The following is a 23,078-nucleotide window of genomic DNA, read 5'->3' on the forward strand; positions in this document are numbered from 1 at the left end:
TGTTCACTGGCACCTCTGGCAGAAATTGGATATTGTACTGAGCAAAATCACAGGGAATTTGAACTCAAAAACTGTAGAGAATCTCAAAAGATGCAGAGGATCTTTTCAGACCTTTGGAAAGATAATTTGCCAACTTGTTACTGAGGGCATTCATTGGTGGAAAGTTACCCTAAAAAATAGTGATAACAGATAAACTCAGGGCCAGAAGTGCCTCTCCTGTCTTGGGTGATGTCAAAGAAGGCTAGACAAGAAGTTCATCAGAAGTGACTAGTAAATGGAAATATTATGTTCAATAGCATGTGAAGAAATTCAGATGTGGCCAACTATAGATAGCTTACTTCACTGGCTCTAAGGCCAATGACAGAGCTCACTGTGGTCTCTCTCCCTCTTCACCTCCCTATTACCTGCTGCTGTCCTGGCTGATGCCAAAAAACAGTTCACTTGGTTCACTGATGGGAGTTCCTAAATCTAGAATTGAATCACAATTGGAAAGTGGTCACAGTACATCCCACAGAAGGTAAAGTTCCGGTGAAAAATGAAGGAGCAAATTTGCAAAACAGACAGAACTGAAAGTTGTTTATTTAGGAATAAACAGAAGGAAGGCATAGACCTGGGCCTGAGTAAACAGTATTTGAATATTTTGAATATTTACATATTCTATTCCACAGTCAATGGCATTTCCTTGTGGTTCTAGATAACTGAACACAAATCACAGCCCTGTTCTCCTTATGGAATAAATAGGTTCTGTGAGATTTCAGAAGAGTCAGAATTAAGGTGGGTTGAATCAGTTCAGTTCAGTTCAGTCGCTCAGTCATGTCCGACTCTTTGCGACCCCATGATTCGTAGCACGTCAGGCCTCCCTGTCCATCACCAACTCCTGGAGTTTACTCAAACCCTTGTCCATCGAGTCGGTGATGCCATCCAGCCATCTCAATAGATGCTCACTAAAAATACAGGGATAGGAATACTCAGACAGATGCCTTAAGTTCTAAAAATAGTTACTTGAAATAAGTTTGCATGGACGAGCAGGGCCATGCCCAGTTGGACTGAGGACAATAGATTTCCTTCTTACCTAATTGAGCTGATAATGTGGGGAGGGTCTCTACTCCCTACCAATTGGAGAAAAATTTTACTTGAAGACGGACTTATAAAAAGTTACTGAGTTGGCTTTGGATTGCCATTGGAGGGTCATACAAATATTGATGGGTATTGACTGGAAGTGATACTGTATTACTGTAGGCCAAGGTTTAAAAATCAGAGAACTGTAATGTTACAAAGACATATCGCATATTATCTAAACTTCAGAGCTGTATTCTTATTGGAAATTAGAATCAGTAATTAAAATATCTAACACTTAGAATGTCAGACAGAAATTTGGATGTTGCTAAGGCTAGGGAACAATTGAATCTCTCAAATACCATTTGAAGAGTTTTGAATTTGTACAACCACTTTGAAAACCTACTTCTGATTTTTAGTTGTCTTTAAATATAGACATTTTCTTTTAGCAGTTTTATTCCAGTAGAATTATATATGTACATGTACAATCTGACTTTTTCATGAAAGTATCATAGCATTATTCATAACAGTTAAAAAGGGAAACAATAGAGATTTCTACTGACAATAAAATAAATAATGTGCATATATACTTTAATAAAACATTGAACAATCACTTAATTACAACTCTATGGGAGAAAAATGGATAAGTCTCACAAATATTGGGTTGGTCAAAAAGTTTATTCAGTTTTTTTCCCCCTAACATGTTATGAAAAATCCAAATGTACTTATTGACCATCCCAATATAATGTTGAGTCAAGGAAGCCTGGAACAATATAATACATTATATAGCATACAGTTGTATGCTATAAATGCTCCTTGTAATTAAAATTCAGAAAGAGACAAGGTACGTTTATACTGTAATAATTCAAGATAGGCTTCAACTTGAGATGAACTCAAGTGGTATAATTGGAAGAGTGCATGAATAGATCCTTTGCTGTTCACATATTCTATTTCTTCCCCAGTTTTATACAGCTGGTGAGTGGCAGATCCACGATTTGTACTTAAGGCAACTAATTATAAAATCTACATTGTATCTACTACATAATAGTGTTTCCACACTAAAAATATTTCTTCTCTCATTAAATTAGTCAAGTTCATGTTTTAGGAGAGCTATACATCCACAACACAAGTGATCTAATCTTAGATTTTACAAACACTTAAGGGTAACTATCACATAGCTTCTCCACATAGCTAACCTGATCTCCTCACATTATAGCAGTATTAGGAATAAATTCCAGGCTGAGCTCCTGTTGTTCTACATTTTTAAAAAGTCACAAAAATTGTGTTTCGACTGAATTTGCCCTTTAGTTATCCTTCTGCAGTGAATGATAATCCAATCTTTTCTACCGTGTATTTCACCTGTCACTGGTCAATATATTTCTCTTTGCAAGTTTTGTTAGCAAAACAAAAATATTTCAGCTATCTATTTCTGTTTAACAAATCATTCCAAAATGTAATGGTACAAAGCAAAAATATATTATCTCGTAGTTTTGTGGTCTGACAGGGTTTAGCTGAGATGTTTTTGCTGGGAGTCTCTCACGTGTTTTCAGATAAAAGTTTTATGTGATGAGCAATCTGAATATTTAATTAGATAACTTGATTCATAGATCACATTGTACCACTTTTAACACATTATATTCTTTACTAGAAAATCACAGGACAAACCCAGATTTATGAGTCCAAAAAAGCTGTGAATATTGAGGAATATGCTTTACTCAGGTAGGTGAGCAGATTTGTGGAGACTAGCAACCAAAGAATTTTTCACAGAAATTTACTAATATTTAAAACCCCACATTGTTTTCTAATGGATTTATATGCATATGGGCATACAGTTTCTACAACTAAATTCTCAGCGTCCTTTGCACTTGGCAGTTGACCAACTTTGGGTTCTTTTGTACAATCTCTACCCAACCCATTTTCTTCATGCTTCTGGTGTGTTAGAGATTAATCAAAGGCTTAAGTAATCCACGTGTCATTATCCCCGTTCATTGCTGTAGTTTCTCTGTAACAACTAAGGAACAGATATATATGTATATACTTTTAGATCAGCCTTCAGGGGAAAAATATTAATTAGCATTCTTAATTTACAAACTCTCACAAGATACATACGATCAACTTGAAAAATTCCATTTCATATAAAATTTATGTAGCAATTTGTTTTGTTATAGTGTAACAAGTCTAGTTTGAGTATAACATACTTAATCAACTAGCCTTGTGCACTGTAGTTTTGGCACAAAAGAACTTCCCACGTTTTGTCATCATTTGAAAAAAGGTCACTTATTTCATAGGATGAAGTTTTTGTTATTTGGACATTTTCTTATTTTCAAGCCTTGTCACATCTGACCTTTAGCTTAGAGGTAAATTTTGGCCTTTTGCTGCTACTGTTTCACTAAATACCTTTAAAAGTAAAATAGAAGCATATTGCAGAAGCTGTATATTTAGAGAAATGTAGCAATACAAATGCAATGTAAAAAAAAAAAAAATACAGGAGAGAAAAAAATAGATGACTATACGGACTGTTACACTTTCTAAATGATTCCTGGATAGTTGAGGAGAGTGGAGGCTGTGTTAAATGAATTTCAGTGTTTAAAAGCTTTTGATATATATTTATATCATATATATTTATATATCAAAACCTTTGATAAGGAAAGCAAGCTCAGAGGAAAATTTGTGCATAATTCCTACTGAATGCCAGTAGTAACTATTGCTTCACAAATGTAGACTCTCCTCAGAAGTCTAGATATATTTCACAAATCTGTTTTCATAAAAGAGAGGGATATAGTGACTAACATTTATCAAGGGACAGATGTCATCACCCAAGTTAGATATGAGACCAGACAGATAAAATGGGCCTTAACATATAGATTTTTTAAGCCACTGAAAACTTTGTGAATATATTACTCAGCAAATTGACCTCTGAATAAGCAAACAAAAGATACATGTGAGAAATAAAATGTACAGTTTATGAAAGTTTTTGTCTAAAAGTACTATTAAATTTAAAAGAAAACACACACAAGAGTTGTAACTTCATTTATATCCATGATCTTCAAATCATCGTATCTTCACATTTTTGTGTAACAGATTGCCCCAAATTTAGTATCTTAAACAACAAATATCCATTATCTCACACTTTCTGCATGTCAAAAATATGAGTGGTTTTATCTTAGGATCTCTCATGGGTTTGCAGTCAAGATGTTGGGCAAGGTTGTGTCATCTGAAGCTTGACTAGGGCTGGAGGATCCACCCTCAAGCTTACTTGCTTGGTTGCCGGCAGAGATCTTGATTCCTTCACAAGGCAACATGGCACCTGCTTTCTCCAGAAGGAGGGAAAGAGGCAGAGAGGTGGGAGGAAGAAAAACAAAGAATACACTAAAGGGAGGCTGCAGTGTCTTTTTATAAGCTAATTCAGAAGTGATATACCATCCCTTTGCCATTTTATATTCATGCCACTACAGACCAACCATGATACAATGTGGAAGAATGAATGAGAGGAGGAGAGTGGATCATTGGAAGCCATCTTGAGGTTAGCTACCATAATACCCAATTAGATATTTAAAACAAAATGCGTCTTTTTCAATCTTTATAATATTCCTATTTTATTAAATTTTTCTTTCTTTAAATACGATAAACAATTTAAAGATATGCGATGGTAAATGGAATCTATGAACAATGTATAGGCACCTATGATAATGCATGTGTGTGTCTGCTGTTTATTTTCAATGTATGTATTCCTGTTTCTCTTTCATTTAGAAATAGAACAGGAAAACTCTTGCCATATACACTTTTATATTCTAATAGGAAAACAAACTCTTACTTGGTCAATACCTACTGAAAATCTTTCCTGAAAATCAGGCAAATTCTTTTTTTTTTCCATTTATTTTTATTAGTTGGAGGCTAATTACTTTACAACATTGAAGTGGTTTTTGTCATACATTGAAATGAATCAGCCATGGATCTACATGTATTCCCCATCCCGGTCCCCCACCCCCCCACCGCCCTCTCCACCCCATCCCTCTGGGTCTTCCCAGTGCACCAGGCCCGAGCACTTGTCTCATGCATCCCACCTGGGCTGGTGATCTGTTTCACCCTAGATATACATGTTTCGATGCTGTTCTCTTGAAACATCCCACCCTCGCCTTCTCTTTAAAAATGATATTAGTTTCTGGATAGATTAAAGTGATAAATGGTAATCTGAGTTTTCCTCTGGCATGCATATAATATCCTAATACAATGTCATTGCAAATATATATTTTAACATACATGCATATTTGAAGTGATAATTAAATCCATGATTATTGATAGGACATTTGTCTTGGACAATCACACACATTTAATTTTTAGGCTCTATTCTACAATTGCTACTTAATAATTCCTCTTAATTTAAGCATTTCATAGAGATAAATACAGTATTTTCTCTGAGGGAATAGTCTGTGAAATTTTGTTAAATTGTAGGGTATGACAAATTAATTTTAAGCTAACATATGTCTAAGTTGATTAGCTTATACATTATATATTACATTTTAAACATTTTAATTAGCCATAAAATGCCAATAGCTCATAGATTTCCTTAACTTTGACATTAAAATATTATATTGAAGAGTTTTTTCTTTTTTCATGAAACTAGCTTGTGGACATTTGTTGTTGTTGTTTATCATATAGGAATAATTTAAATCTTAAATTCTAACCAGAAGTTATGACTTAAATCATAGCTATTAGATATTATTTAGCTTTCATCACACACATTGTCATCATACCCTTCCTTAGATTTGGTTACTGGTTTAAGTTTTAACTGGGATTAGCTGCCCTATGTACTAAGAAGATAATTGCTAAAATCAGCTCTTTTGGCTGTTTGCATTAACTGCTTTTTCCTTCTCTCATATTGAGAACCAGGTTATATAAGGATGACATTGGTGCTATTGAATCATAGTCTGCCTTTGTGAAAATATAGTTTATGAGTTTGCCACTTTTATATAAATGCAATGTGAGCTAGAACTTACTTATTTTCATACTCACCATTTAAGGAATAAAAATTAATTGTAAAACTGCATTAAGCACAACCATTTGTAATTTTTAGCATTGATTTCCATTTTCTCCAAAATATTTAAGAAAGATTGAGATATTTAACATAACAAAATCAATCACTTTGAATGTTGCCAGATGGCACCAAAAAGTTTATTTAGATAATTATGAAATTTTAGTAAACCTGTATAAATACTTATCTAGATATCCATAAATAGAAATTTATTCATGTGAAAACCTTTAAAGTGAACTTAACTATTAGTGAACTTAACTTGCCACTTTGTCTTCCTTTTTCAATTCAAGAAATTTCTGCAGTATTATTTTCTGTTAAAGAAGCAAGAGTAGACTAATCAAGTGACTTACTCAAGGGAAAAAATGGTAGAGACAGAAATAGTTGTTCTAAATTCTAGCACAATTTTCAAAACATCAAGAACATCTATTATAGAAATGTCTCTGATGGGGACAAATAAATGAATTTTCCAGTTTAAAATTACTCCCACTTACACTTTCCATGAAAGCCACACTCCTGAAAGTCAAACATATCTTAGTCCTCACTGAGTATCACCTTGTATAGCCCAGAGCTGCCTTCCTCCTTGAGATTTCATATTGCACTCCTCCTCACCTCTGTATTGCAGCTCTGGGTTTCCAGAGTTATTTTTGTATCTAACAGTAGATTTCCCTTTGGAATGTGGCTCCTCTGATATCTCTACTTTAGCAGTTGATTATAACAAAGAGAAAAATATGAATAAAGGAAGCTTCTAAATTTATGTATAAATTCTTCCTTTTATGAATGTTCTGTTCATGAGACAATACACTAAAGGATTTTCTGTTAGTGCTAATGATTTTCAGAATTTACTAATTTATTTAAGTTGAGGACAGAAATTGCAGTACAAAATTTGAAAGAGCTCATAAGGAGCAAGGTGGAAGTGGGGGGTATATATATATAAGGAGTTAGGAACCACCTTTCAGAAATCCAGGATTCCTTAAACTGACATGGAAGGGTACAGAATTTATATTCATATAGTTGCCGAGTTTTCACTTTTCACAATGAATACTTAACTAGTCTATGAGATAAAAATATTTCAAGAAAATTAAAATATATATATTTTTACATTTCAATGAACAATTTTAAAGTCAATGTAAAAATTAAGTATAACAGTTGTCTGAGAAAATATGATTTGGTGAAGATTGGGCAAGTGAAAAAATCTAGTTTTGTTTCAATCATTTGAGCTTAAAGAGTGTACTAGACTTCTAGTAATATATGAAACATTTACATGTCATGTGGATCATTTTCAGTTCTGGTGTATAAAGCAGGGAAGCTAATGTGATATTGTAGGGGGGAAATCTACATAATGAGTGATCAAAGAGCCCGAAGGACTCCTATTATATGTCTTAGATTTCATTTTACCTCTCATTTATGTGTAGCAATGAGGTGTGAAAATTGTTCTTTGGTTGTCTTAAGTGTCAGTAAACTGCATCACACCATACTTCTTTACAACTTAATGGAAGTAGGGGAGATTCACTTTACAATTAATTTCTGTGTGTAAATGAAAAAGGTATTATCCAAATGGGGCTGTACGGCCTGTTCAAGTGAAGTTTTGCAATGAATGATTCATTAGCTGTTTCAAATCTATTTAACAATACTTCTTTTCTGTAACAACTTTCTTTCATTGAAGAGCTTTCTAAGGCACTCCTTTTTGCACAGTTTATTAATATTCTCAAAGAAGATTAAGGTATTGAATTAAATATATTTTCACTGGAGTGCTTGGTAGCTAGTGATGATATATCTAAGATATAACTTAGGGGCAGTGTTACATTCTCAGCTAATAGAGGGCTAAATAAGTGAACTTTTAAATACATCTACTTTATTACAAATAACTTTTAATGTTGTGATTATTTAAAATTTAAAGTTCTTCTCATGTGTAACTGCCAAGAATTTAGAGAATTTTAGACCCTTTAGTCCAAGAAGGGGTTAATGTAATCTATTTTGGGTTAATTATTGAGTGTTTTGTCCTAAGGAGGTAAGGATTTCAATCTACTTAAAACTGGTCAACATTATGGAGTGCATTTGTGTCCACACCCCACTCCCAACCACCCCACCAATTTCATATGTTGAAGTTTTAGCCTCCCAGTGTGACTGTGTTTGAAGATGGAGCTGTGGAAGGTGGTTAGTTTTAATGCTCCATCATGGCATTAGTTCCTGTACAAGAAGAGAAAATCAAAGAGATGACTCTCCTAGCCATGTGAGGAAATAGCTGAAAGGCAGCTAACCATGAGCCAGAAAGTGGGATCTTACCGGACGCTAGATCATCTGGTCCTTTAGGCTTGAATTTCCCAGCCTCTGTAACTGAGGAAGAGAGGCTTGTTCTTTGAGACACCCAGTCTCTGATATTTTTGTTATGGCAACCCACACTAAGAGTCAGTTTCTTTTTACTTCCAAAGTTAGATCATTCCTCGTCTTTCTGCTGTGTTGGCAAATGTATTTAATAGACCTTGTGACTCTGAGTAATAGCCAATCTGTATCATAATTTATCTAAAAGAAACTCAAAGATGTCACTTTAGGAGCAATACAGAGCAGTATTAATGGCTTCTTTCCAAGACAATGTGTCTGTTTATTCATTCACACAAAAAATTTTTGAGATCATATTTAAACCAAGTATTGCTTTGTCTGTGATTGTGATGCCCCCAAAAGGTTCAGTTCAGTTCAGTCGCTCAGTCATGTCCGACTCTTTGTGACCCCGTGGACTGCAGCACGCCAGGCCTCCCTGCCCGTCACCAGCTCCCAGCGTTTATTCGAATTCATGTCCACTGAGTTGGTGATGCCATCCAACCATCTCATCCTCTGTCGTCCCCTACTCCTCCTGCCTTCAATCTTTCCCAGCATCAGTGTCCTTTCAAATGAGTCAGCTCTTCACATCAGGTGGCCAAAGTATTGGAGTTTCAGCTTCAACATCAGTCCTTCCAATGAATATTCAGGACTGATTTCCTTTAGGATAGACTGGTTGGATCTCCTTGCAGTTCAAGGGACTCTCAAGAGTCTTCTCCAACACCATAATTCAAAAGCATCAATTCTTCCGTGCTCAGCTTTCTTTATAGTTCAATCTCACATCCGTATGTGACTACTGGAAAAATTAAATCCTACCTATAAAGGGACAAAAGGCTTATATTTACCACACTCTTGTTAATAGTTTCATTCCTGTTCTTGTTTCATATTCTTCTGTTTTTCAGTGTGGCTAAAATTTTACGTTACATACTACCTTCTACAATGTTAAAATAAGCATATAGCTCAGGACACAGATTTTCCAGTCTGAAAGAGAGCTCTTATATAGTCACCTGAATTTAAAAGTATAATCAGAAACATTTGTGAGACTTTAAAGCAATAATTAAATTTAACTGATGTTTTGGAGTGACTGCCTTTTTCATCCCATAGCTCCAAGTCTTCTTGTGATTATGGCTAAATTAGAACTACCTGGTGTAAGAGAATATTTTCCTTGTCAGAAAAGTGACCTCTTTTTGTCAAGTATCAAAAAAGTGAATCCTTCATAAGAAGAATCAATTCATTTTTTAAAATATATATATTTTCATGGTCCTTATAATTTTTAATTCTATAAAATACTCTTAGTTGTTCTTGCTTAAAACATGTGAGATCCCATTTTTTAAAAGCTTGCAAACCACAATGACAAATACATATCTAATATGCATATATATTTGAATTATCATAACTAATATTAATTCATCATTATTTGATGAACTTGCTGGACAAATGAAGGGTCTTTATAAACCAAGTCCAGTGAATAAGAGAGCTACCAGGCTGGAGAGAACTATTGGTAAGCACAAGTGTGAAATGGTAATAAAAAGTTATTTTTCTTAGTTGCTCTGTGGATTTATTTTTGTTGTTGTTGTTAATTTAGAATAAGAAATGTTACATTTTAAAATACTAAATGATTTTCACAAAGATCTTCAAAATATATATGAGCTCTCATCTTTGTCAAAATACATATTTATAGTGAACATATTATCCTTCTTTTAGTGAGAGCTACACAGGTGGCGCAGTGGTAAAGAATCTGCCTTGTCAATGCAGGAGATTCAAGAGATGCGGCTTTGATCCCTGGGTTAGGAAAATCCCTTGGAGGAGGAAAAGGCAACCCTCTCCAGTATTCTTGAGTGGAAAATCCAATGGATACAGGAGTTTGCGGGCTGCAATCCATGGGATTGCAAAGAGTCGGACATGACTGAGTGCATACACACACATACTTTTAGTAGGAATTAATCATAGTAAAGCACACATTGTCCCATTGGTTTCTCAGAGAAATATAGAAAAGTCTAAACTTTTCCCTTAACTTCCCAAACAAAAGGATTGGTGTAATTGGTCCGTATCTTTGAATAGATCACCCACCCAAATTCAACTCTACAATTATTCTCTAAATATTAACCTACATTGTGTGTGTTCAATCCCTCAGTTATACCTGACTCTTTGTAATCTCATGGAGTGTAGCCCTTCTGCCAGGCTCCTATGTCCATGGGATTACTCCAGGAGGAATACAGGACTAGGTTGCCATTTCCTCTCCCAGAGATCTTCCTGATGCAAGGATCATCTCCTGAATTGGCCGGTGGATTCTTTACCACCGAGTCACTTAAGTAGCCCAATTGCTATTATATGCAACATGCTAATTATGCTATGCATACAGAAATAATTGGGGGAATTATAAAATACCTTAAAATTCATTCTACTGATTCTTTTTTTTAAAATAAACTCTTTCTAGGACTTTCTATCTATGGTGGCATTTTCTTTTCTATTACAATTAATTCCAGGACCTCCTTCACCACCTTCTCCCATAACAATGGTCTCTTAAATATTTTACTTTTTCTTCCTTATAGATATAAGTATGATTTTCTTTACAAATAACTTGCTTTCATGCTCTATTCCAACTTTTCATCATTTGCAGCTTTTATATTCTCTGTCTGGACTTTTTATGGGTAGTAATGGAAGTGCAGGGCATGCAATGATTTGTGGTTTTGCTGAAATCCCAGTATGAATCATGGACACTCTGTACTGGTGTGGGGAGCAAGTCACTGGGCCAGGAAAGTACCTGAAGGGGACCTGAAGGAGTCCCCAGGATCTTTCACAGTTTTTGGTTCTTCTCTCCCATAAACTTATCTTACTGAATTTATTTATTTTTAAAAAAAATGAAGCTTTTTTGATTCTTTCATAATATGACCATAATTAGAAAAACAATCTAGTTTATTATCACTAAGTAGCAGTTTTTCTTTTCTTTTTTAATTGAAATACAGTAGGCCAACAATATTAGTTTCAGGTATACAACATAGTGATTTGATACTTTCATAGCTTATGCACCATAAAAAGTTGTAATATTGTTACTCTACATTACATCCCTATGACTTCTTTATTTTATAACTCATAATTAGTACCTCTTAATTACCTTCATCTGTATTGCCCATCTTCACACCCTTTCTCCCCTCTGGCAACCACTAGTTTGTTCTCTGTACCTGAGTCTGTTTCTGTTTTGTTATATTCATTCATTTGTTTTGTTTTTCAGATTCCACATATAAATAAAACTTCAGTTCACTTCAGTCACTCAGTTGTGTCCGACTCTTTGTGACCTCATGAATCGCAGCACGCCAGGCCTCCCTGTCCGTCACAAACTCCCAGAGTTTACCCAAACTCATGCCCATCGAGTTGGTGATGCCATCCAGCCATCTCATCCTCTGTCTTCCCCTTCTCCTCCTGCTCCCAATCACTCCCAGCATCAGGGTCTTACACAATACTTATTTTTGTCTGACTTACCTTACTTAGAATAATACACTTCAGGACTATCTACAGTGTTGCAAATGGCAAGATGTCATTCTTTTTTACAGCTGAGTAATACTCCACTGTGTGTGTGTGTGTGTGTGTGTGTGTGTGTGTGTGTGAATGCATCTTCTTTATTTGTTCAACTTTTGTAGGTTGCTTAGCTATTGAAAAATCTTAGGTATTGAAAATATGCTGCAGTGAACATTATGGTAAACATATCTTTTTGAATTAGTGTTTTTGCTTTCTTTGGACAAATACCCATGAGTGGAATTGCTCAATCATATGGTAGTTCTATGGGATGCATGAGAGACTGTTGCTCACAAGGGCCCTTGGAGAAGTCGCATCAGGAACTTATATTTGCTTGTGATGCTGTGAACCGTTATCTAGGGCAGACAGTCACAGCAGGGGCTAGTGTCATGTCAAGGGTCTGCAGCCTGCCTGGCCACACAAAAGAGATGCTGACACAACTGATATCCTGGTCTAGCTACTTGACTCACATACCCAGATCAGTTCAAGTGACACTGGGAAAATTTGAAGTACATATATACAATGTCATTGGTTTGAACATTCAGATTCTAGTAGAGCTAATGAGACTTTAATATACATTGTGCTTGGAGTGGAGACTTGGGAATATTCTAATTCAGTCATTTTTCCCCCTCGTTTACTTTCTTAGTTAGTGATGATCACTAAACTCAGTGGGTTCTTGATTACTCACAGTTGGCTTTCATTTATGCTTTTGATCTTGCACACAAATGTTCAATTCAGTTCAGTTCAGTCACTCAGTCATGTCCAACTCTTTGCAACCCCATGAACCACAGCACGCCAGGCCTCTCTTTCCATCACCGACTCCTGTAGTCCACCCAAACCCATGTCCATTGAGTCAGTGATGCTATCCAACCATCTCATCCTCTGTTGTTTCCTTCTCCTCCCACCTTCAATCTTTCCCAGCATCAGGGTCTTTTCAATTGAGTCAGCTCTTCACATCAGATGGCCAAAGTATTGGAGTTTCAGCTTCAGCATCAGTCCTTCCAATGACCCAGGACTGATCTCCTTTAGGATGGACTGGTTGGATCTCCTTGCAGTCCAAGGGACTCTCAAGAGTCTTCTCCAACACCACAGTTCAAAAACATCAATTCTTTGGCAGTCAGCTTTATTTATAGTCAAACTCTCGTATCCATACATGACTCCTGGAAAAATCATGGCCTTGACTAGATGGACCTTTGTTGACAAAGTAATGTCTCTGCTTTTTAATATGCTATCTAGGTTGGTCATAACTTTCCTTCCAAGGAGTAAGCATCTTTAATTTCATGGCTGCAATCACCATCTGCAGAGATTTTGGAGCCCAGAAAAATAAAGTCAGCCACTGTTTCCACTGTTTCCCCATCTATTTGCCATGAAGTGATGGGACCAGATGCCATGATCTTAGTTTTCTGAATGTTCAGCTTTAAGCCAACTTTTTCACTCTCCTCTTTCACTTTCATCAAGAGGCTCTTTAGTTCTTCTTCACTTTCTGCACACAAATGTTACTAACACACAATTCAAATTTCTGACAAAATTACTACTGCTCTTCAGAGCCATACAAATAATAAACATTTTGATTTACTTTATTTCATTTGCCTACTAACTGGTTAATGTCTGAAATTACTTAATTTTTTTCCTTGTATAATATATCTGTGTCTTCTCTTATAGAATTTATAATTCATACCTCTTCATTAAGGACTTTTAAGTTTTCAATCTGTTGATTGTTGGAATTGTCCAAAAGATTATAGTTACCCAGCCTTAACCCATTTCCAGAGATATAGCAGTAATCCACAAAGTTGGAAAGGCTTCAAGCATGGAGTGGTAATACTAGAAATAAATGGGGGACTGATTTCTAGGCCTTGGGGCAGCCTATTAGCTGCCCAATCAATCAGTCACTATTAATTCACATTCCTGTATTTGAATTTTTTCAATACAAGCTATAAGGTAGATCATATTTCAGGCAAACTCTATGTTTGCAATTTTGCAAAGGTTCCAGGGCTGCCATCATTGTTCACTGGGTAGTCAGGGATTAAAAAATGGTTAGTTTTTTTTTTTTTTTTTTAATGTAAATGGTTAGCTTTTTAAGGATGGGATTACTGGCACTTGTGTTACCCTCTCCTACTCTACCTCATTGCCAAAACAGCATCACATCACTTTCCCGATGAACACAGGTATAACATTAGAGTTGTTCTCCACAGTTACACTTCTACCAGTGTAGGTGCACAACTTGAAACCCATTTTTCACCTCTTTTTCTGGCTAAAAGTTAGTTGATGATCTTGACTGCATGGCAACTAAATAGCCTGTTGGATTCAGCTTTCAGTATCAATAGAGTCTATCCCAGGTGAGATCTTTGTGATATGGCCGGAGCAAACGATATTAACCGAGTAAGAGGACTTGCGTACTGTTTTTAAATATTATAAGGGATTCCCTGGTAGCTCAGATGGTAAAGAGTCTGTCTGCAATGTGGGAGACTCAGGTTTGACCCCTGGGTTGGGAAGATCCCATGGAGGAGGAAATGGAAACCCACAACAGTATTCTTGCCTGGAGAATCCCATGGATGGAGGCGCCTGGTGGGCTACATGGTCATTAGTGTCGCAAAGAGTCGGACACGACTGAGTTGTTCACAACTGAGCGACTTTACTTTCACTTTAAATATTATCCAACTATTACAGTCCCTCTACCGGACTTCCTGGTGGCTCAGATGGTAAAGTGTCTGCCTACAATGTGGGAGACCTGGGTTCGATCCCTGCGTTGGGAAGATCCCCTGGAGAAGGAAATGGCAACCCACTCCAGTGCTCTTGCCTGGAAGATCCCATGGGCATAGGAGCCTGGTAGATTACAGCTCCTGGGGTCGCAAAGAGTTGGACATGACTGAGCAACTTCAGTAATAGCCCGTTTATGACTTGTGGGAAGTGTTTCCATATCCAGCGTATTGTAATGGTGGAAAATTTTAAAACCGAAATTAAAATGGACCTCATGCATTATCTAGTTCAACCTCTTTATGTTTTATACGGGTTCAGTGACTGCCCAAAAGTGCGCAGCTCCCTAGTGGCAGGGGCGCCATCACTCCTGCCTCACCATTTGTGCATCACCAGAATGGCAACCCTGGTGGTACCTAAGAGCCTTAAGAAAGCATCGTCTACGTATAGTGATTGTAGGTAATTCTTGTATTTGAAAACTGCACTTACAGATTTTAACACACATTGAAACTGAAAACATGTATTAAATACGTTTTAGAGCAAATTGACTGCCATTGAAAGTATGGGCTCTTTTCAGAGCTTCAAAAGTGTGAGACGTGAGTACAATGAATGCTAAATTTAACATCGATTTCTCAGAATGAAATGCAGGTTTTTCTTTCCTAATAAGCTACATATCTGAAGTGGTTCAGCTTTAAAGATGAGCACTCATTAGCTTAATTCATAATTATTTTAAGGAGTTCATTGCCACTCAGTTTTCTTTGCATACAATTCCTAATTTGTAACAGTCATACTCATGGTTTTGTTCATTTGACACATCCTAGGATATCTCTTAGAATTCAGTAAGTGTTTGTGAAGCTCCATAATGACTTAAAAACTATGTGTCAGTATGTAATTAACACTAGTCAGATATGTCTTAGTCTGAAGAACATCAAGTTAAGAAGATAGCAGAGTGTGAGGAGTGAGGGGGAAAAGGGCATTTTCCTCATCATAGCATGTATTTTCCTACATTAAAATATAACCCCACATTGCAATGAAGTGTCTCATCTAAAAGTGTTGACATACTTAGTGGAAAAATAAATTGTAAATATCATAAAATTGCTAAAATACAAGACATTAGAAAAATCAACAAAAAACATAAAAGGTATGGGACCAATTCATTTTTTTTCTCTTTTGTAACTTTATGCAAAACACAAGTTTTTGATCAGGATAGAAACCTAATATAGTATTGAATTCTAAATGTCCAGCCTCAAAAATATACCCCAATCTGTCTACGTTTATCCATCTTCATCGCTATCTCTTATCGCTCCTACTGCAAGAACCTTTAAGTGAACTTCCTTTTTCCAAGATTATGTCCCCTCTCCTCTCAATCCACTCTCCTCTTGGCATTCAGACTCATTTTTGTCCCTCTTTCAACTGAAAAAACAAACAAGCAAAAAAGCAAAAATCCTGAAACCAAGGGATACAAGGAACTGGGAGGTGGTAGACATATGTCTTACCTTGATTACATGGAACCGTGGGTGTTTGCATATGTCTAAACTCAGAGTATATACAGTAAATACATAGAGTTCTTTGTGAAGAAAACAACCATTCAAAGTAAAAAATAAAACTACCCCTGCATCCCCATCACCCTAAAAGTAAAATCCAGAATCCACTATGGCCTTCTCACAGAGTCCTATGTGAAGAAGCTTCCATTTTCCTCTGTGATTTCTTCCTCTGCCCATTTCCCCTTCTTCATCATGCTCCAGCCACACTGGCTTTCTCTTTGTTTTCCCTCCTCCTTGAAAATGCCCAGTCTTTTCTCGTCCTATGAACTTTGTGTTGATATTCATCAAGATGTCTTGGGGATAGCCTTCTTGTCATTGAGATCTTAGATCCTATGTTACCACCTCAGAGAGGCTTTCCTGATCATAGTACCTTGCTTTTTATATAAAATATGATCATAAGTAGAAATCATGTTGTATAATTAATTACTTGCCAGTTAGATGCCACAATTAAGGTCCATAAAGCTAGGGTTTTTTTATGGCATATTTATTACTGGATTCAAACAATCTGTATCAGTGCTTAGAATATATTAGACATGCAGACACTTCTTAATGGATGTCTACTGTCTCCCAACCCTTGGGTTTTATTCATCTACCCTATTAAGTAAATTCATATGGAGCAGTGAAGTGGTTAGTTTTAGAAATGGTAGTTAAAATAGTTGTTTTAACATCCCATGTGGCCTTAATAAATTTTCAGAATTGTTTATTACAGAATTATGAGGAAGTATAAACATTGATAAATCATATCAAAAAAGTCACTCCAGGTTCCTCTTTTACTTTCATCATAAACACATAGTACAGACAGATGATATTTTGGACCTTACATTTATAAATCTTTATCGGCTGTCTAGGTCAAAGAGGAAAAACAAATGAAACAAGACAACTTTTCTCTCCCAACAAATTTCTCTCCCTTATATTTCTAGCAGTATTTTCTCTCATGATAATTTCAGTTGCATATGTTTTGTTTGTCAGAGATATTCTGTGCATACTTAGGAGTCAGTTAGACGCAAGGACTTCATGAAGTGGAGAGCTGCACAATTAGATAATTGGAAATCACTTTTAATTTTATTTGCACAATACCAGAATAGTACTCTTCAAAAGAAAATTATCCCAAATTTCAAACAATGACTCTTGTATTTTGTACTATAAATACTAAATTGTTAATATGAAGTCTTCTCCCACACACAAAACATTACATAATCAATTTTCCAGTATCTATCTGCTTCTCCCAAGCACTGACAAAGAGAATTTTCTTTATCAGATGCTAAAATTTTGTAATTATATTGAAGCTTTCTAAAATTATTAAAATCCTAAATGAGTTAATTCAATTAAATATTATTTTTAAAAGTAATATTTTTATTGTTTAGGATAAAAATGTATTTGTTGTTTTTATTTAGTCATTCAGTCATGTCTGACTCTGCAACCCCATGGACTGTAACATTCCAGGCTTCCTTGTCCTTCACGATCTCCTGGAGCTTGCTCAAACTCATGTTCATTGAGTTGGTGATGTCATCCAACCATCTCATCCTCTGTCGTCCCCTTCTCCTCCTGCCTTCAATCTTTCCCAGCATCAGGGTCTTTTCCAATGAGTCAACTCTTCGGATCAGGTGGCCTAAGTGTTGGAGTTTCAGCTTAAGCTTCAGTCCTTCCATGAGTATTCAAGACTGATTTCCTTTAGGATGGACTTGTTGGATGTCCTTATAGTCCAAGGGACTCTCAAGAGTCTTCTCCAACACCACAGTTCAAAAGCATCAGTTTTTCAACACCCAGCCTTCCTCATGGTCCAACTCTCACATCTGTATATGACTACTGGAAAAATCATAGCTTTGATTATGTGGAACTTTGTTGGCAAACTAATGTCTCTGTTTTTTGAGCCCAAATTTGCATGATATTTAGCAAGTGACATAAACACCATGACAATGAAAATTTTGCAAATTTTTGAAAACCTCATCATTTTAAGGTTGAAAACAATTTCAGGAATGTCTTTAATAGGGAGAAATGTGTATATCATTATAGATTATCTACTTGTCTGGGTACTTTTATAAGTGAGGACTTTGAGAAGGTTTTTTTATTTGCTTTATTATTTGATTGATTATTCTAGTCTTAAATTGTTTAATATTTTGAGTTTCCAGTTCATATTTCTGGCAGAAATCAGTTAATGGCAAAGATGTTTTGGGGTGCCTGTTAAGTGCAATGAACTGTGTTAGGGGAAAAAATTAGTATAATACAATCACTTTTCTCATGGTAAATCAGAGGTTTATGTTTAAACATGAAAGAAGAGAGGCATATCACAAGTAAAAATTTTAAATGGTAATACAGATTTTTGAAAATTACAGAATGTTGTAAAAGTGGATAATGATGGATCCTAGTCATGGAGACCTGTTAAGATGACCAGGCGGGGCCTTTCTGAGAGGTTGAAATTAAAGGTGATGCCTGTGTTGTGTGGGAACATCTTTTTTCATTTCAGGCTCAGTGATTGCTTTGAGATCATCTCTGCTGAAAGGTTGTATGTCCTATGCTGCTGCTGCTGCTAAGTCACTTCAGTTGTGTCCAACTCTGTGTGACCCCCTAGACAGCAGCCCACTGGGCTCCCCCATCCCTGGGATTCTGCAGGCAAGAATACTGGAGTGGAGTGCCATTGCCTTCTCCAGTATGTCCTATGGCCCCTGGCCAACTCCACCATTACTTCTATCCTACAGGAGCAAGGGGCCAGGACAGGGTTCTTTCCACTGTGCTATAAGAGGGACACATATGGACAAGTTTTCCTGTGTCCAGGGCCTGGAGAGACCCACTGGCCATGGGGACCACTGCCCACTACAGCAGCTGGCCTTGCTCTGTCTTGCTAGTTTTATTTAAGATAATTTTACAGGATAAAGTATTTATATGCATATTAATATTTATTTATATTTGGCTTTTTGGCTGTGCTGAATCTTCGTCACTGCAAGCAAGCTTTCTCTAATAGCAGCATGTGGGGATTGCTCTTTGTTACAGTGCATTGGCTCCTGATTTGGTGGCTTCTTCTGTAGTAGAACACAGACTCTAGATGCACGGGCTTCAGTCGTTGCAGCCCGTGAGCCTAGTAGTTGTGGCGCAGAGGCTCAGTAGTGGTGGGACATAGGCTTCGTTGCTCTGCAGAATGTGGAGTCCTTCCAGACCAGGAATCGAACCTGTGACCCCTGCATTGGCAGGCAGGTCTTATCCACGTCACCACCAAGGAAGTCCCTGAATATTTTTAAACTTGAGCAGCTCAAAGACGAGAAGGAAACAGTCTGGGGGTAAGAAACGCCAAGAGTTTAGATTTCAGCATGTTGAGCTCAAGTATACAGATGTGTAAATACCTGAGAGAAGAAATTGGAAAAAAATTGACACTCATGAGTAAGCTGACAGGGTTTAGTGTCATGAGAATGAGATTATCTCCAGAGAGAGTATATATAGAGAAGGTGGGACCAGAACCAAATCCCAAGAAATTTCATCATTTTAGGGTAAAATTAACATACAGACATTAGCCAGAAAAAAGAAAAGAAAAAAACGAGTGTAAAGGAGGAGGCAGAGGATTAGCTGGGAAGTTAAAATCATGTGCTGTCATAGAACCCAAGAGGAAAGCAGTTTACAAAGCAGAAAATCACCTGTTTCAATGGTACTTTGTTAAATAAATTAAGAAAGTATATACTGGCTTCGAAGAAATGAAGGTTGTTAGTGATCTCTGCAGAATCGAATCCTTTAAAGTGGTTGGTGGATGTGGGCGGTGGTGAGTGAGAGTCAAGTGGAGTGGTTTGAGAAGTGATGCGATGTCAGCAAGTGGAGGTGAGAAATGTAAGTGATTTTCTGCAAAAGTTTATGGAGAACTCTTGCTGCTAAGGAACTTGAAGTCAAGGGAGGATAAAATGATTTAACTTGAGAAACAAAAGAATAGCTTTATATGATGAGAATAATCTAATAGGGAGATATAGATAAGTCAAGGGGAAAAAGGAAAGACAGAACATTTTTTATCAAGTACGATGGAGGAAAATATTTACCTAAAATAGGGAAAAATATCCCAAAACATTTAGTTCATTAGAAGCAAATTGGAAGAGGGAACTGGCAGGTTTGCAGGTTTTGTCATGGGGAGATGAATGAGCAAAACTAAAAATGCTCTTTTTCTTTCTCCTTAAAGATGTGAAAGCAAAGTCAGTGACAGAAATCAAGAGGTAGGTACATTCAGAGAAATGAGACTCTAGGAGAGAGCTCATGAAATAAATTTGAATCTCTCATGACAGGCACATGATGCCCAGTTTCTTAATACTCTCTAACGGCATTTGCTGCATGGAGTGTCAGTAATCTTGGCCTAAGTATATTCACCAAAGTGGATGGTATGTGGGACTTGCAGGTCTGGGCACTGACAACTTGAATGGCTAATTTCACTCAGCTGTTTCAACTGTTTCAGGGGTGGATAGTAGTATAGTAGACACACAACTTTGAGCAGTCCAAGTACAATTTTCTATGCTGTTGCTATGGCGTGAATGTCCGTGGCTATGTTGAAATCCTAATGACCAGTGTGGGGGTATAAGGAGGTGAGGCTTTTGGGAGGTGTTTACTGCATCACGGCAGAGCCCTCATCACTGCCCTTCTAAAGGAAGCTCCAGAGAGCTCTCTTGCTCTTTTATGCATGAGAAGTCTGCGACTCAGAAAGAGGGCCTTCACCCAACCCTGCTGGGACCCTAGCCTCCAGCTTTGTAAGCTTTGTAATCTGCAGTATTTTGTTAGAGTAGCCCATACAGACTAAGACAATGCCCTTGAGCTGCTTGGGATATTTAAACTGTGTACCTTGAAAATTTTTAACTGTCTGAAAAAAGAAAAAAAAATCAATGCATTTTAAATATCCCTGCTGCTGCTTTCTTCAATCGCCTCCTGCCTACCCTTAGAGGATATCTGTGAGTTCACAATGAAATGTGCTTATACATATACATATATAGATATGTCTGTATATGTCTACATATCTATATATATCTACATATATATCTATCAATGCAAAGAAATAGAGGAAAACAACAGAATGGGAAAGACTAGAGATCTCTTCAAGAAAATTAGAGATATCAAGGCAGCATTTCATGCAAAGATGGGCTTGATAAAGGACAGAAATGGTATGGACCTAACAGAAGCAGAAGATATTAAGAAGTGGCAAGAATACACAGAAAATCTGTACAAAAAAGATCTTCATGACCCAGATAATCACGATGGTGTGATCACTCACCTAGAGCCAGACATCCTGGAATGTGAAGTCAAGTGGACCTTAGAAAGCACCACTAAGAACAAAGCTAGTGGAGGTGATGGAATTCCAGTTGAGCTATTTCACATCCTAAAAGATGATGCTGTGAAAGTGCTGCACTCAATATGCCAGCAAATTTGGAAAACTCAGCAATGGCCACAGGCCTGGAAAAGGTAAGTTTTCATTCCAATCCCAAAGAAAGGCAATGCCAAAGAATGCTCAAACTACCGCATGATTGCACTCATCTCACACACTAGTAAAGTAATGCTCAAAATTCTTCAAGCCAGGCTTCAGCAATATGTGAACCATGAACTTCCAGATGTTCAAGCTGATTTTAGAAAAGGTGGAGGAACCAGAGATCAAATTGTCAATATCTGCTGGATCATCGAAAAAGCAAGAGAGTTCCTGAAAAACATCTATTTCTGCTTTATTGACTATGCCAAAACCTTTGACTGTGTGTATCACAATAAACTGGAAAATTCTGAAAGAGATGGAAATACCAGACCACCTGACCTTCCTCTTGAGAAATCTATAAAAACCTTAGGATCCCTCAAAACCTAGAGTGATTCTCAAAAGATTAAAATATGGGTAACTGATTAAGCATCCAGACATTAAAGATCCAAGTGCAAAATGCTTACATTTTGTTTTCTCCTGATACTTTCTTCGGGTCCTTTTACTTACCATCAACGTTTACTCCAAGTTCTGGCATGTTAATTGAACCCTCCTTGTAACTGATAAGAATTTTTCAGTATTCAATACTCACTTTGTGCCTGTTTCTTGCTTTTATTTTGACAATTTTCATCTTTATCTGAATGTGTTCTCTGCTGATGCCAAGTGGCTCCCATTGCAGAGATTCAGTGTATTCAGGTATTTGAGAACAGAATGGGACCCATTCCCTCTGAGTTTCCTCTTCTTCCTTTAGGTACTGTTACTCGATAGAGGGATGTTGACTCAGCCTTCCTCAGTGACAGTCTCAGGAACACTGACAGTGCCTTCAATTGTGTTACATCACCTCTACTAAGTGGCCGCTGGGAATACTTCCTGACATCTCATGTATGGGTTAGTAATTTCTCCTATTTATATTCTCTCCTAGACCTTGCTTTTCTCTGCTTGAAATTTTTCTGTTGGAAAATGCACTTAAATTATAGTTTGTCCCATTCCCTGACCCTACTGAACTGGGAGCATATACCTTCTCTCAATCTGGTCCTATATGAACTTCATCTTCCAGAAAGATAAGTAATCCATCCTATTTAATGCAATCATTGCCTTTCTCATAAATTGTTAGATAAAGAGAAATGGAATTAATATTGCTTTTGCTTTTACCTATAGCTTTCATTTCTTCTGATATGTTTGGAAAGGTCAGAACTACTTTTTAAAATTTGACTACTAAAAAGCCAACAAAGTTTTTTCTAGATTGTACTAACATACTTGAAGTATAGATCAGATGAGGAAATGAGATTGCATTCTCCTTAACCAATACTGATATATTTGCAACATTGAACTTTGCTGAATGTCATATGTAAAGAGAACATTTTTAAAGTAGGCTATATAGAAGATGATGTTTGGAATAAAGATTATTCACATTACTTCACATTACTTGTGAAGAATTGGTAAAGAGAGTAGGAAGAACTGAGCTAGTTATGTGAGCATGTGATAGGAATAAGAACTAGGATGAGAAATTGAA

General features: G+C 36.7%; 1 long non-coding RNA gene across 2 annotated transcripts in view; it reads left to right on the top strand.

Moving 5' to 3' along the window:
* LOC110136081 (uncharacterized) overlaps positions 1-22,630 on the top strand; it is a 128,298-nt gene extending 105,668 nt beyond the window's left edge. Inside the window, exon 3 of one of the 2 annotated variants that reach the window (XR_002313522.2) lies at positions 22,317-22,630. This is a non-coding gene — a long non-coding RNA (uncharacterized lncRNA). Of the gene's footprint in view, positions 1-2,704; positions 2,775-22,316 lie in introns of those variants that run through there. The other variant, XR_011487024.1, reaches the window with a different exon arrangement.
* The last annotated feature ends 448 nt before the right edge of the window (positions 22,631-23,078 follow it).

Source organism: Odocoileus virginianus, chromosome 3 (genome assembly GCF_023699985.2).
Source record: "Odocoileus virginianus isolate 20LAN1187 ecotype Illinois chromosome 3, Ovbor_1.2, whole genome shotgun sequence".
Lineage (NCBI taxonomy): Eukaryota > Metazoa > Chordata > Mammalia > Artiodactyla > Cervidae > Odocoileus > Odocoileus virginianus.